The sequence below is a fragment of the Aethalodelphis obliquidens genome, unplaced genomic scaffold, assembly GCF_003676395.1.
Source record: "Aethalodelphis obliquidens isolate GAN/ISIS:26980383/991018 unplaced genomic scaffold, ASM367639v1 scaffold26, whole genome shotgun sequence".
Taxonomy (NCBI): Eukaryota; Metazoa; Chordata; class Mammalia; order Artiodactyla; family Delphinidae; genus Aethalodelphis; species Aethalodelphis obliquidens.
This window is the reverse complement of record NW_020837970.1, coordinates 12665703-12681003: the sequence shown is the minus strand read 5'-3', so window position 1 is coordinate 12681003 and position 15301 is coordinate 12665703. Positions and strand designations below refer to the sequence as shown.

Below are 15301 nucleotides of genomic sequence, written 5' to 3'. Positions count from 1 at the left end.
TTTTTATATTCCTACTTGACCTTTTCTTTTTTGAGGTTTTTAAAATCAAATTTCTTTTGTTTGTGAGTATTAGAAATGAAATTCAAACTAATTTACTCAAAAAAGGGAATTAGTGTTGATGGCAAGGGTACTGGGGATTTCACAGTACTGTACTTTGAAGGTAGAAGTACAACCAGGCTTCATGAGGGGGAGGGGAACCAGGAACTGGAAACTCATCAGTAACTCAGGCAACTGTTTTCTCCCCACCCTGGGGCAGCATTATCTCTTCTGCCTCTCCCTACTTGTCTGCATCGTTTTTCTCTCTCTGCATGTTGTCTTTTACCACTGCGCATGGCCAAACAAGTCCTCTAACTCTTAAATTCACTCATGGTTCTGTGATCCCATGCTAAACCCTGGGAAAAAATCCAGTTTGAGGCAAATGTCTATGTCTGGTCCAATCAGCTATGGCAGATGAAACCAAGGTTTTAGAGAAATTTTCAGGCCCCATTTCTATGATAGGGGAGTGCATACAGGGCATACAACTCTCAGGGGAGAGGTATGTCAGTAGGCTACATAGATACCATAAAAGGTGGTGATTGCAAAGGAATGCTAAATAACGTGAAATAAAACTAAGGTTTTCTGAAATAAAAAGGAGACCACTCATTAGCTTTATGTAGTAGTAAAGAACTTAATTTCATCCCCAGTCCATAGGTGGTTATTCTGAAAGCTATAAAAATATCTCCCTTTTTCAAATAAGAGCTGATTTTTTAGCTTCTGCATATAGAATTTGAAGTTTGAATCATGCTATTTCATGAACACAATCTTATATTAATATTATTATTAATACATCATGTCATTTTCTATTTAACAAACGTTTACTGACTACCTGTCCTTTTTTAGGGACTGTGCTAAAACATATTTACAGAGCTAGAGATGTAACATTGCCTACTCTCAAAGAATTCCTGATCTAGTTGACAAGAGTAGATGTTCAAAGAAATGATTACAGTGTTAATGTGATAATTGTAATAGAGATACGTACAGGATGGTCTTAAAGTATAAGGAAAGAGAATGACAATCTCTTCTAGGGAAGGGGATCAGGAAGGGCTTCAAAGAGCATGTCTCAAATATTACACAGGAGCTGGCCATTTGAACGGGCATTCTGGCAGAAAGAACTGAATTTACAAAGGTGGTGTGGAGTTTGGTATGACTGAAGTGAATTTTACATCATTCAATTTACTGAAGCTAAAATGAAAACTTACTTTTTCATATCTGTCCTTCACGTGATAGTGCATACTTCTTTTTTCAAAGGAGGATTATAGATTTTAGAATACTCATCATTTTGTTTGTAACTGTGATGTCACTTTTGAAAATGAGTCTTCACTGATCATTTGCTTTCAGGCTCCTTTATCAAATTTTTCTGATAGTGGTTGGTTGGTTAGTTTACTTTTATGGTTATTTTTCTCCTGTTCAAGCATAGAACTCCATACAGTGGATGACTGAAAATGCAAGGGCTTATAAAACTTATGAATATCACAGTTTTTATAAAAGTAAACAGTGAAAACAATACATAGCATAAGCCTAGTATAATTTTAAAAGATAAGTCTCTAAAAATGATCTATGTCAGTACTGAAATTACACACACAATTATTTTGTAAAATACTTTACGTCAGTTTTTTTCTCCTGTAGAATCGTACCTACCTTTAAGCAAAAGGAGTGTGAGCAGTTGGCAGAATGCTTTTTGCTTCACTACTCTGATCAGTTGATTAATGCCTTTACTTCTCTTTTCAATTGCTTTATCCACCCATTCATGACTCCTGTTCCACAGCTGTCACAGATAACCAACCACCCAAAAAAAAAAAAAATCCCCAAACCCCAAATCCAGAGGTCCATAGTTGACTGTTCTGAGAAGTGACTGAGATAGGTGAGAAGGAGAGAAAAGATAGTTGTGGCCAGCTTTGCGGTGGTGGGAGTGGTGATGGTGAGTGTGTGTGTTTCGAGTATGAGGTTGTTTTCCTGTAGCAAGCTCAAAAATGCCACTATTGTCACCCAGGTCACAAACTGTAACTGTTTCTCATCCCCTTCCACAAATCTATCAGTCTGCCTTTTGTCACTTTTATCCTTCAACTATGCTTTTGATACTGTGTAGGAAGGAAGTGATGAGCAAAGAAAAGGCCATATGCCTCTTATTTGTTGCTTCTTTTGTTTGGAATGCCCTTCCATCTCTCCTCTATTACCCTACTCATATTTCAAGATTTAGATGATAGCTCTTTCTTTTCTGACTCCTGAAGCCCAAACTGTGTGTCCTTCTTGTGCTTTCTGTGATTACTTCTGTTATAGTCTTATCACTTACAGTGATTGTTTGTTTACTTGTCTGCCTTCTCTATTAAACTCCTGTAAGGCAAGGCCATACATAAATTATTTGTCTTTGTGTTCCCAGTGCCTGGTACAGAGCCTGGCATATGGTAAGGTTGCCATTTTGGGATTCTTGTTTGCAAACTACAGAGATCAACTTTGGTTAAAAAGAATTTATTGGAAAGATATTAGTTAGCTTACAGAAATGACTGAAAGACTGGAGAACCAGACTCTGAGAACAAATAGGAAACCAACTAATCAACCTCAGGGCTAGTCCATAGCCAAAGTAATGCCACAGAAATGTCCTTTTTGTTTAAGATACCTTTGACTCCACAGGATGCTGGATGCCATTGCTGGAACACTGCCTCTGGGTACTGTATGTCACTGCCGTAAGAATGAATTTTAAACTGTCTCTGCAGCTTTAGCTCTAGAGTCAAATTCTTCATGAAAGCATCTAATTGACCAATCTATGTGCCTGGTTCCTAAATAGCAAAGCAAGTATCTGGTCTTTTTGGCTTCCATGGTTGACTCTAGGACTTACCTTCCTTCCAAGACACACACAGTGGCAGATTTTTTAAATATAGTAAAGGAGTTCAGATGCTGGATGGTCAAAAATAAAACGCTGACGCATGTCCTTTTCAATAAACATTTGGTAAATGTTTATTAGATGAATGATTGAGAGAATCAGAGTCATAATTTCCTGTCTCTAAACCTTTACATCATCAAGTCTCAAAGTGATTATGATGCTACTTCTATAATTCAGAACAAAATCATTTCCAAACCATCAAATAAAGATAAGCAAAATCAGCAAAGTTCTGATTTCTTAAAATGATGATCCCTCATTGTTAAATTATTTAAATAAAATTATTTGAATTAAACTTTTCTTGGTGCACTTTTTTACCATAACCTAAGCACATGTTTATTTGCTTGTATGATAATCTAACACTAACTGGAGCTAGGATTTGAGCTTGGCCAAACTGATTGCCGAGCACTTAACTTCTCTTTTTATAGTGTTCATATAGTTGTATTCAGCAATGACTTAATTGAAACAAAACAACAACAAACTAATATTTTAGAGAGGTCCGTCAGAGAAATGTTTCTGCTTGCAAAAAACAAATTTTTATTTCCTAAGCCATCTTACCCATCCAATATAAGGTCTTTTTTTTTTTGCGGTACGCAGGCCTCTCACTGTTGTGGCCTCTCCCGTTGCGGAGCACAGGCTCCGGACGCGCAGGCTCAGCGGCCATGGCTCATGGGCCCAGCTGTTCCGCGGCATGTGGGATCTTCCCGGACCCCGTGTCCTCTGCATCGGCAGGCGGACTCTCAACCACTGCGCCACCAGGGAAGCCCCAATATAAGGTCTTATTACAACTACTTTGGAACACTGTTTAGCATTATGTACCAAAGTTGGGTATACATTGACCCTGTATCCTAGCACTTATATTTGTAGGTATTTTTGGCAAATGCATGCATTTGTGCATCAAAAAACATGTACAATAATTTACACATGACTTTGTAATTATTTATAATACCCTAACATTGGAAACAAGCCAAATGTCTATTAACAATGGAATGGATACATAAGATTATGATATTTTCAAAATGAAAAACTATACAGAAGTGAAAATGAACAAACTGCTACACATACGAGTATGACTGAATCTCAAAAACCTATTGTAGAGTGAAAAAAACTGGACCATACACATACTGTAAGAATCCTTCCACATTCCATTTATATATATAAAGTTCAGAAACAGACAAAACTAGTTCAAGATAGTGGTTCTTTTGGGGAAGGTTGAAGGGGGATTGGGGACTTCCAGTTACTGATACTGTTCTATTTCTTGACCTGAGAGGTATTTGTAATGGTGGTATTGTGTTTACTTTCCTAGAGTTGTACTTATCTATATGTATATGTTAATTAAAAAGTAAAAACAAACAAAAAACCCCCGAACAGACTTGTGTATGGATTAGCTTGGGGAGCATGGCTCAGTGACCCCCCTAAAGTTGTATGTAAAGTTCTATCTGAATATCTGTATGTGTATTTTAAGGGAGAGAAGACCCATAGCATTAATCAGATTCTCAAAGAGGTTCATGACCCCAAAAAAGTTAGAACCCACATCACCAAAGCCTGCATATTCAGAAAAATCATTGTTAAACATATTATTATGGAAAGCTTAATAAGAGATAAATCCTTGTCTCTGTGATCTGGTCCTCTATGTTTTGGATCCCATCCTCTCATACTTTCTCAAGGCTTTTACAGTTATCTTTCTTTTCTTCATCCTCATTTTCCATCTCTGCTGGATGATTGCCCTTGGCATACCCCCCCTTTAATTTTGTTTATTTATTTAAACAAGTCCTCTGTTGATTCCATGTCTTCTCAAGTTACCATCTCCCTGCTCCCCTCTACATCGAAACTTCTGCAAAGGGTTATGTATACTTCCTCACCCCGCATTCTCTCCTCAGTTCTTTCCCGTTGGGCTTTCTTCTTACTAACACTTCACTGAATTGGGTCTTCTCTAGGTCACAGTGATTTGAGTTTTGCTGAAACCAGTGGCTAAATAGCTCTTTTTGGGAGCAAGTGGGGTGAGGGCTCCTCAAGTATAGAGAATTGATTTAATCATATTTCTGATTTCATGGTTCACTTTCGTCATTGGCCTGTGTGGGGGCCTGCTTTAATTTTATTTTATCTTCTTTTACCCTCCATCTTCACTCCCATTCCCTTTCCCCCAAAGATATCTACTTTAATATGTTTACTTAGCATATCATCCTGGATATATTTTTCAAAACTATAGTGCTGTTTTAGGTATGTATTTTTAATTTATATAAATGATATTTTGCTTTAGATTCCTTTTTGTTTTATACTATTTTAATTCAACACTGCATTTTAAAAAATTATCTATGTTGCTACGTTTACATCTATTATCGTTGCTTCTGACTGTTACATGATATTCAAATCATGGCATCTGCCACATTTTAAAATGATTCCTTTACTTATGGACACCTTGATTTGTCTATTCAGTCATTCAACAAATTGACCACATACTATTCTTCAGGCACTGTTCTAGGCACTGGTTATATAGCAGTGACTAAAATGGAAAAATTCCTACCCTTTTTGAACTTCCTAATCTTGAGGAAAGAGAGAGAGATAATAAATGAAATGAATATGTATAATATGTAGCATGTTAGATAGTGAAAAGGAATAAGGTGGGAAAATTAAAACAAGGAAAGAGCAAATATGAAGTACTGGGTGTGGGAAATTGTTGAAATTTTAAAATAGGGTGGTCATGGAAAGCCTCACGGAGAAGGTGACTTTTTAGAAGGAAGGACCTGAAGATGCAGCTGGCTCAGCTGGCATCCGAGAAGGCTATTCCAGGCAGAGAGAGCAGCAAGGATAAAAAGGCCCTGAGGCTGGAACATGCCTGGTTCATTCAAGGATCAGTAAGAAGACTGGCATGTTACCTCCAAGAGTGCTTTCTAAGAGTTTTTTAAGTATATCTCTTACTATTATATTAAGACTTCCTGCCATCTTATTCTGTGTTTTCTATTTACACTAATTTTTTTTTCCTTTCTTTCTCTTTTCCAATTTCTGAGGATAAATAATTTTTTGTGCCAGTTTGAAAATTATGTATTCTGTTTTTATTCTTCTACTGGTTACCCTTTACTTAGATTCTTATTTATATTTATAAACTTTTAAGCTTATTGATTATATATATCTTCCTCCTGAATAAAGCATGTATCTTAGTAGGCTCTCCCTCCTCTCTGCCCCTACAATGTTAGCATTCTCTAGTCTTTTAATACTCAGGATTATTATGGGTATACTACACTTTTTTTTCCTCTTCTTCTTTTTCCTTCTTCATTCCCTCCCCCCACTTCCATTGTTTAATTAGCAATAGTGAACCTTTATTTACGCACCCTTTCTTGCCATATCTTATCGAGTCCCCTAGATTTATAACCTTTAGACCAATAGTTTGAGTTTTTATTTGTTTGTTTAGCTGCTTTCTTGGCAAGCCATCTGAGTACTTATATTCCTAAGAATATCTTTATTTCATCCTTGTATTTAAATAATAGTTTAACCATATATTAAACTTCATTTTTTACAACATTTGAAAATATTACTCCATTATCTTACTAATTGGAAGTCTGGAGTCAGATTTTTTTTGGTAGATGAACTACTTTTTCTTTCTGGGGATTTTTAGAATTTTTTCTTTGAGATGTTCTAAGACTTCCTTATAAGGTGTCTAGGTATTTTTTTCTTATCTATTATACCAAACTGACATCTTATGTCTTTAATTCTTGGAAATTCTTGGTCATTATTTCTCAAGTATTTCCTCATCTCTGTTTTTTCCTCACATTCTGAAAGCCCTATTATTTAGATATTGGCTCTGTTTTTCCTAGCCTCCATATGTGTTCAGAACTAATTCTTTTAGTTTTTTTCCTTTTAAATACACTTTATTTTTTAGAGCAGTTGTAGATTCACAGCAAAATTGAGCAGAAACTACAGAGAGTTTCCATATACTGCTGCCACCACAAAAACACAGTTTCTTCCACTGTCAACATCCCACACCAGAGTGGTACATTTGTTATAATCCATGAACCTACACTGACACATCAGTATCACCAAAGTCCATAGTTTATATTAGGGTTCCTTTGTGTTGTACATTCTGTGGTTTTTGACAAATGTATAACATATATCTGCCATTGTAGTATCATACAGAATAGTTTCACTGCCTTAAAAATCCTCTGTGCTTATTAGGCTATTTATCCCTTCTTCCTAACTTGCTGGCAGCTGCTGATCTTTTTACTGTTTTCATAGTTTTGTCTTTTCCAGAAAGTCATATAGTTGAAATTATATATAGTATAAAGCCTTTTTAGATTGGCTTTTTTCACTTGGTAATATGCATGTAAAGTTCTTCCATGTCTTTTCATGGCTTGATAGCTCATTTCATCATAGAACTGAATAATATTCCATTGTCTGGATGTACCACAGTTCATTTATCCATTCACCTACTGAAGAACATTTTAGTTTTTTTCAAGTGTGGCAGTTATGAATAAAGCTGTTGTAAACATCGTGTGCGGGTTTTTGTGTGGACGTGTTTCCAACTCATTTGGGTAAATACTGGGAAGCGTGATTGATGGGTCATATGGTAAGAGTATGCTTAGTTTTGCAAGAAACTGCCAAACTGTCTCCCACAGTGACTATATGATTCATCTTGCATTCCCACCAGCAATGAGTGAGAGTTCCTGCCACCCCAGATTCTTGCCATTATTTGGTGTTGTCAGTGTCCTGGATTTGGGCCATTCTAATAGGAGTGTGATGATTTCTCATTGTTATTTTACTTTGCATTTCCCTAATGATATATGATGTGGAGCATCTTTTCATGTGTTTACTTGCCATCTGTATATCTTCTTTAGTGAGGTATCTGTTCAGGTCTTTTGCCCATTTTTTAATTGGGTGGTTAATTTTCTTACTGTCAAGTTTCAAGTGTTCTTTATATATTTTGGATAACAGTCCTATATCAGATACATCTTTTGCAAATATTTCCTTTGTCTGTGGGTTGTCTTCTTATTCTTTTAAGCCTCCATATTTTTTTTTTTTTTTTTGCGGTACGCGGGCCTCTCTCACCGTTGCGGCCTCTCCCGTTGCGGAGCACAGGCTCCGGACGCGCAGGCTCAGCGGCCACGGCTCACGGGTCCAGCAGCGCCACGGCATATGGGATCCTCCCGGACCGGGGCACGAACCCATGTCCCCTGCATCGGCAGACGGACTCTCAACCACTGCGCCACCAGGGAAGCCCAAGCCTCCATATTTTTAAACTTTTATAATATATATTTTCAATTGCTTTATACCTTCTTAATATCTCATTCTGATCATCTACTCATTGATTTTATTTTCAACTATACTCATTTTTTCCCTCATATCAAATATAATATTCAACTATATTTATATTCATTTTGTTATTTAACCTATCTGACTTAGAATTTCAGTTATTTTATTTTTAATACCCAGTATCTGTAGTTGATTCTTCATTGTTCCTTATTATTTTCCTAATATCCTACTTTAGTTTCCTGAAGATGTTTGTCCTGCTTATTTAAGAAATATGTTTGGTCTGGACCAAAAATTCTGTTTCCTCTGGGATAGGTTGTTCTGTTCTTGGCCTTTTTTTTTCTTTAACCCCTCTTTTGTATTCCTGCAGTGTTTATTTTTTTCTTTTCTGGAGCCCATATTCACTTGAGACTGTCAACTACCTTGACTGATAACATGTACAGACAAAGTCCCAGGTTCAAATTTATGCCTTCCTGCTGAATTTATAATAGAGTATAAGTATGTGTGTGGGCAGAGAAGTAGGTTTAGGTCTAAAGGTGGAGATATGCCAGAGAAGTAGTTGTGGTTTGGCTATTAGATGTGCAGGTAGAGATATCATGCAGGCATTTTATTTTACTTTATTTTTGCGGTACGCGGGCCTCTCACTGTTGTGGCCTCTCCCGTTGCGGAGCACAGGCTCCGGACGCGCAGGCTCAGCGGCCATGGCTCACGGGCCCAGCCGCTCCGCGGCATGTGGGATCTTCCCAGACCGGGGCACGAACCCATATCCCCTGCATCGGCAGGCGGACTCTCAACCACTGCGCCACCAGGGAAGCTCCATGCAGGCATTTTGGATCTCAGTAGAGAGTCATGGTTGATGATGTAAATTTGAAAGTGAGCAGCAGTTAGTGGAACTAAAAATTTTCCTGGGAATAAGAAGAAAGAGAAGGTCCTGAAGTTTGGTTTGATTGCTGAAAGAAGGTTAAGGGAGTTTAAAGAATAGAAGTGTATCTAGGGCTGGTCCTGGCCATCAGAATGTTTAGAAGGAGCAATGTGTCATCTTGCCTCACCAACCTGATCTGCTTTATCTTTGTCAAATCTGGGTCATTGATTCAGGCTTCTGTGGAATAGTCTACATGGTATGTAGTAGCAAGAGACCTGGGATAAGGAGTTTTAGGCCCTGCTCTGTTAGTGATGAACTATGCTATTTTGGGCAAGTCCTATTTACCTTTCTACCTTTTTTACTCTAAAACTTCTATGAATCTTTAAGGAGGTATGGTTATAAATAATCTAGACCAACAGTTTGACTAAAAAATATATGTATGTTCTTGAGATGTTTCACCAAAATAGAATTAGTTAATAAGAGTACAATTAGGGCTTCCCTGGTGGCGCAGTGGTTGAGAGTCCGCCTGCCGATGCAGGGCACACGGGTTCGTGCCCCGGTCCGGGAAGATCCCACATGCCGCGGAGCGGCTAGGCCTGTGAGCCATGGCCGCTGAGCCTGCGCGTCCGGAGCCTGTGCTTTGCAATGGGAGAGGCCACAACAGTGAGAGGCCCGCCTACCGAAGAAAAAAAAAAAGAGTACAATTAGTTTTAAGTACTGATGGATTACTTTTCAGAAAAATTGTTCTAATTCATGATGCTATTAGCAATTTTTTTGTCAAGTATTTACTTATTTATTTATTTGGGCTGCACCAGGTCTTAGTTGCGGCATGTGGGATCTTCATTGCGGCATGCGGAATTCTTAGTTGCAGCATGCAAACTCTCCGTTGTGGCATGCATGTGGGCTCTAGTTCCCTGACCAGGGATCAAATTCGGGCCCCCTGCACTGAAAGCATAGAGTCTTACCCACTGCACCACCAGGGAGGTCCCAACAATTTTTTTAAATGTTTTATTTATTTATTTGGCTGTGCCAGGTCTTAGTTGCAGCACGTGAGATCTTTAGTTGGGGCACACGGGATCTTTTAGTTACAGCATGCGGGATCTTTTAGTTGCAGCATGAAGGCTCTTAGTTGCAGCATGCGGGATCTAGTTCCCTGACTACCCGGGCCCCCTGCGTTGGGAGCAAGGAGTCTTAATCACTGGACCACCAGGAAAGTCCCCCACTGACAGTTTTTAAGTGTGCTTATTTCTTGACAGCACTACAGCATTGGGTTTAATGTTTTTTTCCATGTTTGTTAATTTACTGGACATGATGTAAAACCTTGAAGTTTAATTTCTGTAATTATTTGCAAGCCTATCAATTTTTCCAAGTATTTGGGTTTTCTTGTGTATGAACTATTTGTTTGTAGTCTTTGATCATCTAGTAAATCCTACAGATTAAAAAATTGTAGCAGTCATTATTAAGTGGGAGAATAACAGATGCCTCAAAGTTGTTTTCAAGTATTAATTCTCAAAGTTCTTTTCAGGTGCTTATTAACAAATAAATATGTTACTTGTTACAGTTTGTGGGGAAAAGTGGATTTTAAGCCTTTAAAAGGCTTAAAGTACTATATTTAAATAGGTGGTGAAATGAAATAGTTAAGAAAATGAGATGTTCAACATTAACCAAATGAGAGAACTATAAATCTTGATATCTACTTTTCAAGAAAGGTGATATTTTTAATCAATGAATCTCATTTGTATTATATGTTAATATAACTGAATTTTAGATTACTTGTCTTCTGAAAATGTATTTTTAATCACCCCAGTGAGTATTATTTCAAGTAACCATGAAATGGAGAAGAAAAACCAGGTATTTTATGTTTAAGAGAAGCTTTTGGGAACATCCCATTGGTGGCAAGAATTCATTTTAGATACCAGCTAACAAATGTTTATGATGATTCAGGGGACTTCCCTGGTGGTCCAGTGGTTAAGAATCCACCTTCCAATGAAGGGGATGTGGGTTCAATCCCTGGTCAGGGAACTAGGATCCCACATGCCATGGGGCAATTGAGCCCACACACTCTGGAGCCCGAGTGCCACAACTAGAGGGCCTGCGCACCACAACTGCTGAGCCTGTGCACTCTGGAGCCCGTGAGCCACGACTAGAGAGAAACCTGCATGCTGCAACAAAGGTCCTACATGCCACAACTAAGACCCAACGCAGCCAAATAAATAAATAAATAAAAATAAATACTAAAAAGTTAACTCCTATCAACACATTAAAAAATGTTTATGATAATTCAAAGAGGAGGCAAGAACTTTGCGATGTGGGAGTGGTATTCATATGGGAAATTAAGTTAAAAAAAAAAAAAGATGGTGCAAGAGACAAAATTTAAAACCAGACTTTCCTCTCACTCTAGACTGGTAAGCATCATATATTTGCATTTCATATATAGTATTGAATATGAACAGATTTTCAGTATGAGACTGGTAGTTGTTTATAGGGAATTGTTTATAGGAATGATACATCTAATAGTTTCTTTATTTAAAAAGAATGTAAATAGCATTAAAAATTCTCCAGGGCTTCCCTGGTGACACAGTGGTTAAGAATCTGCCTGCCAATGCAGGGGACACAGGTTCGAGCTGTGGTTTGGGAAGATCCCACATGCCGCGGAGCAACTAAGCCAGTGCCACAACTACTAAGCCTGCGCTCTAGAGCCTGTGAGCCACAACTGCTGAGCCCGCAAGCCACAACTGTTGAAGCCTGCATGCCTAGAGCCCATGCTCCACAACAAGAGAAGCCACCACAAAGAGAAGCCCACACACCGCAACGAAGAGTAGCCCCCACTCGCCACAGCTAGAGAAAACCCTCGGGCAGCAATGAAGACCTAACGCAGCCTAAAATAAATTAATTAAAAAAAAATTCTCTGGATACAATTTCCCCATACCTCTCTAACCATTTCTCACTTTTCTCCATCCCATTTCTGCACTATTTTTTTACTCATCCTTTTTTATTACTTTTCTTGCCATATCTCTTTGTTCAACTTCTTTCATTTTCTGTTTTACTCTTTTCTCTGATTTTTAGTCATTCATTCTTTTTCTTACCTTCCAATTGCCCCACTCTCTTCAGCCAGTTTAACTTCTCCCACTTACCTGTTAACTTTTTTTGTCCATCAAAGCCCACATTCACGAATTAACACACAGGGCTCCCCAAGGACTTACTTTCTTCTCTTTCATTCTTGAATTGAAGTATGGTATAGAAGAACTCCAAATTAAAAGCTATGAGAGTTGAGTCATAAATTGATGTATTTGGTCTTACGCAAGCTGTTTAATGTTTATGCCTCAATTTCTTCATTTAAAAAGGATTGAAACTACATCTCCAAGGAGCCTCCTAGCTCTGCAATCCTATGATTCTGTGGTGTCTTAACTTTCACATGTTTTTTCTACTATGCTGACCTCATTTATTTAATAAATATTTATACACCTACCATGTATTTATAACGCCTATAATTTATGTGAGGAATCAAAAGAAATAAAAGACAGGGTTCCTGCCTTTGAATTGTTTATAGTCTGTCTGGAGAGACAAGAGGTATCTGCATATTAACCGTCAGTTATTTCTAGTCTGTTCCTGTTCTTTCTACACCAGATCCATTTCTCAAGGGAATACCAGCTATTTTATTTTCTTTATTTTTTAAAATATCAGTTTTACAGGTTTTGTTTTGTTTTGTTTTTCCGGTGGCCACGCCTCACAGCATGTGGGCTCTTAGTTCCCCGACCAGGGATGAAACCTGCTCCCTCTGCACTGGAAGCTCAGAGTCTTAACCACTGGACCACTGGGGAAGTCCCTGCTACCTTAGTTCAAACCTAATTTCTGGGGGAGGGGTAGGTTTACCTCTGAACACAGTAAAAGACTCATTTTTATTTTCTTATACATGTAGGAATCCCCACTGTAGTTGTTCTGTAGCATTATTTTATGTTGTCCTCTTGATTCCAGTCTGGAATTTATTCATGATAGGAAAATTTATCTCAGAACCAAGGGGATTGATTTTTATTGTGATTTAGTAGATGATCACTCTCTGTCCCTATCTTTGCGTGCATACGTATGTCTGTGCATTTATGTTTGTATAATCATATTCAAATGTAGTGTTCCAGATGACTGAGTGAATGTGACCAACAAGTCTTTCCACACGTATATGCTTTTTTCTCTGGTTTGTTTCTGCACCTGTGTTGTAAGGGGGTATTGCTTTTAGAGAGTTGTCTTTTCCTTTCATTGGCCCTATGTGCTCTCTGGTAAAAATATACCACTCCACAGAGATTAGGGACAGCGAGGGGAGGACAGGAGGGAAGTGGGCGTACTTATAAAAGGTCTACACTGGGACTTCCCTGGTGGTCCAGTGGTTAAGACTCTGCACTCCCAATACAGGGGGCCCCGGTTCGATTCCTGGTCAGGGAACTAGATCCTGCGTGCCACAAGTAAAAAAAGATCCCGCATGCCGCAATGAAGATCCTGCATGCGGCAGCAAAGATCCCGCATGCCACAACTAAGACCCGGCACAGCCAAATAAATAAATATTTTAAATAAATAATTAAATAAAAAATAAAAGGTCAGCACTAAGGATCCTTGTGATGGAACTGTTCTGTATCCTGACTTTGGTGATAAGTACGTGTAGCAACACGTAATAAAATTGTATAGAACTAAGTACACACACACAAACACATATACACAAATGAATACAAGTAAAATTGGGGAAAACAGAATAAGATAGGGGAATTGCATCAATGTCAATATCCCTACTGTGATTGTACTATAATTTTGCAAGATGTTACAATTGGGAGAAACTGGGTAAAAAGTATACCAGATCTCTATTATTTTTTTCAACTGAATATGAATCTACAATTATTTCAAAATAAAAAGTTCAATTAAAAATAATAGCAATTTAAAGGGGTCTGTGCTGAAAGATAATTTAACATATATAGCTGCAGGAAGCACATTGACGTATCACTTTGAGGAGCATGACTTTCCATTTACATCAAAGGATGCTCTGCTAAATAGATTTATGCATTTTTTATTGCAAGTTTTCTTATGCATGTATGGAAAGTGAAGCAGTAGCTGTGATGTGTTGTCTCCATTAACAGAAGAACTTTGTAAACACTTAAGTGATGCCAGTTTTATATCAGTCTCATCTGTGTACTGGGAAATCAGTTAATTCTAATAATGGGTCAATTTTTTCATACAATTCATGGAATCAGAGTAAAGGTTTTGGAAGTTCATACTGTCAAAGAGGAAACATTGCATATTGTGAATGCTGCTGTAAATCTAAAACTTTCAACATTGAACAAAATACTTTTTTTTTTTAATAAATTAATTTTATTTATTTTTGGCTGCGTTGAGTCTTTGTTGCTGCACGCGGGCTTTCTCTAGTTGCGGTGGGCAGGAGCTACTCTTCATTGCAGTGCTCAGGCTTCTCACTGCGGTGGCTTTTCTTGTTGCGGAGCACAGGCTCTAGGCGCGCGGGCTTCAGTAGTTGTGGCTCGTGGGCTCAGTAGTTGTGGCTTGCAGGCTCTAGAGTGTAGGCTCAGCAGTTGTGGTGCACGGGCTTAGTTGCTCTGTGGCATGTGGGATCGTCCCGGACCGGGGCTCGAACCTGTGTGTCCTGCATTGGCAGGCAGATTCTTAACCACTGTGCCACCAGGGAAGCCCCATTGCTTTGTTTATTGAGTAACAAACAAATATTAAGTTTAGTGGAGCACAGAGTCATGGTCAAAAACAAAATGTTTGTACTATATTAAGAAACTCAATGTAGCAGAAAATTTATTTGGAATTGGTTATATACTACATTCACAATTCATGACTGCATCAAAACAAGCCTGATATTCTATCAATAAAATAGGAGCTGTAGTTTTCAAAATTTGCAAGTGTTTTTACATACATAGAGTATTTCAGCTAGAACATTTTTGTGATAATCTGATGGTGAATTTAAAAAATGTTTCAGCAGGTCAATATTTACATTGTTTCTTTGCTGCCTGTCAGCAATAAGATTTTAGAAATATTTGAAAAATATATGTACCACTCCATATTTACTGACTGAAAATAGTGAATCTGAGGTGGAGTGTTATCCTAGTTTTTTAAACATATATATCTATTTTAACCATTTTTAGCAATCTAAAATGTAATAAGATTGTACTTACGTTACTTCTCATTCATTCTTTTCACCCTCCGTTCCATTCTAAGACACTTTAATCAAATCTTGACTCAAATGATTTTGGCCTTTTCCCCACTCCTCTCCTACTTCCCAGACACAC

General features: G+C 38.0%; 1 protein-coding gene across 7 annotated transcripts in view; it reads left to right on the top strand.

Annotated features, from left to right (window-relative positions):
* Positions 1-15301, top strand: part of DENND4A (DENN domain containing 4A) — a 136657-nt gene that overhangs the window by 13513 nt on the left and 107843 nt on the right. The window lies entirely within an intron of this gene.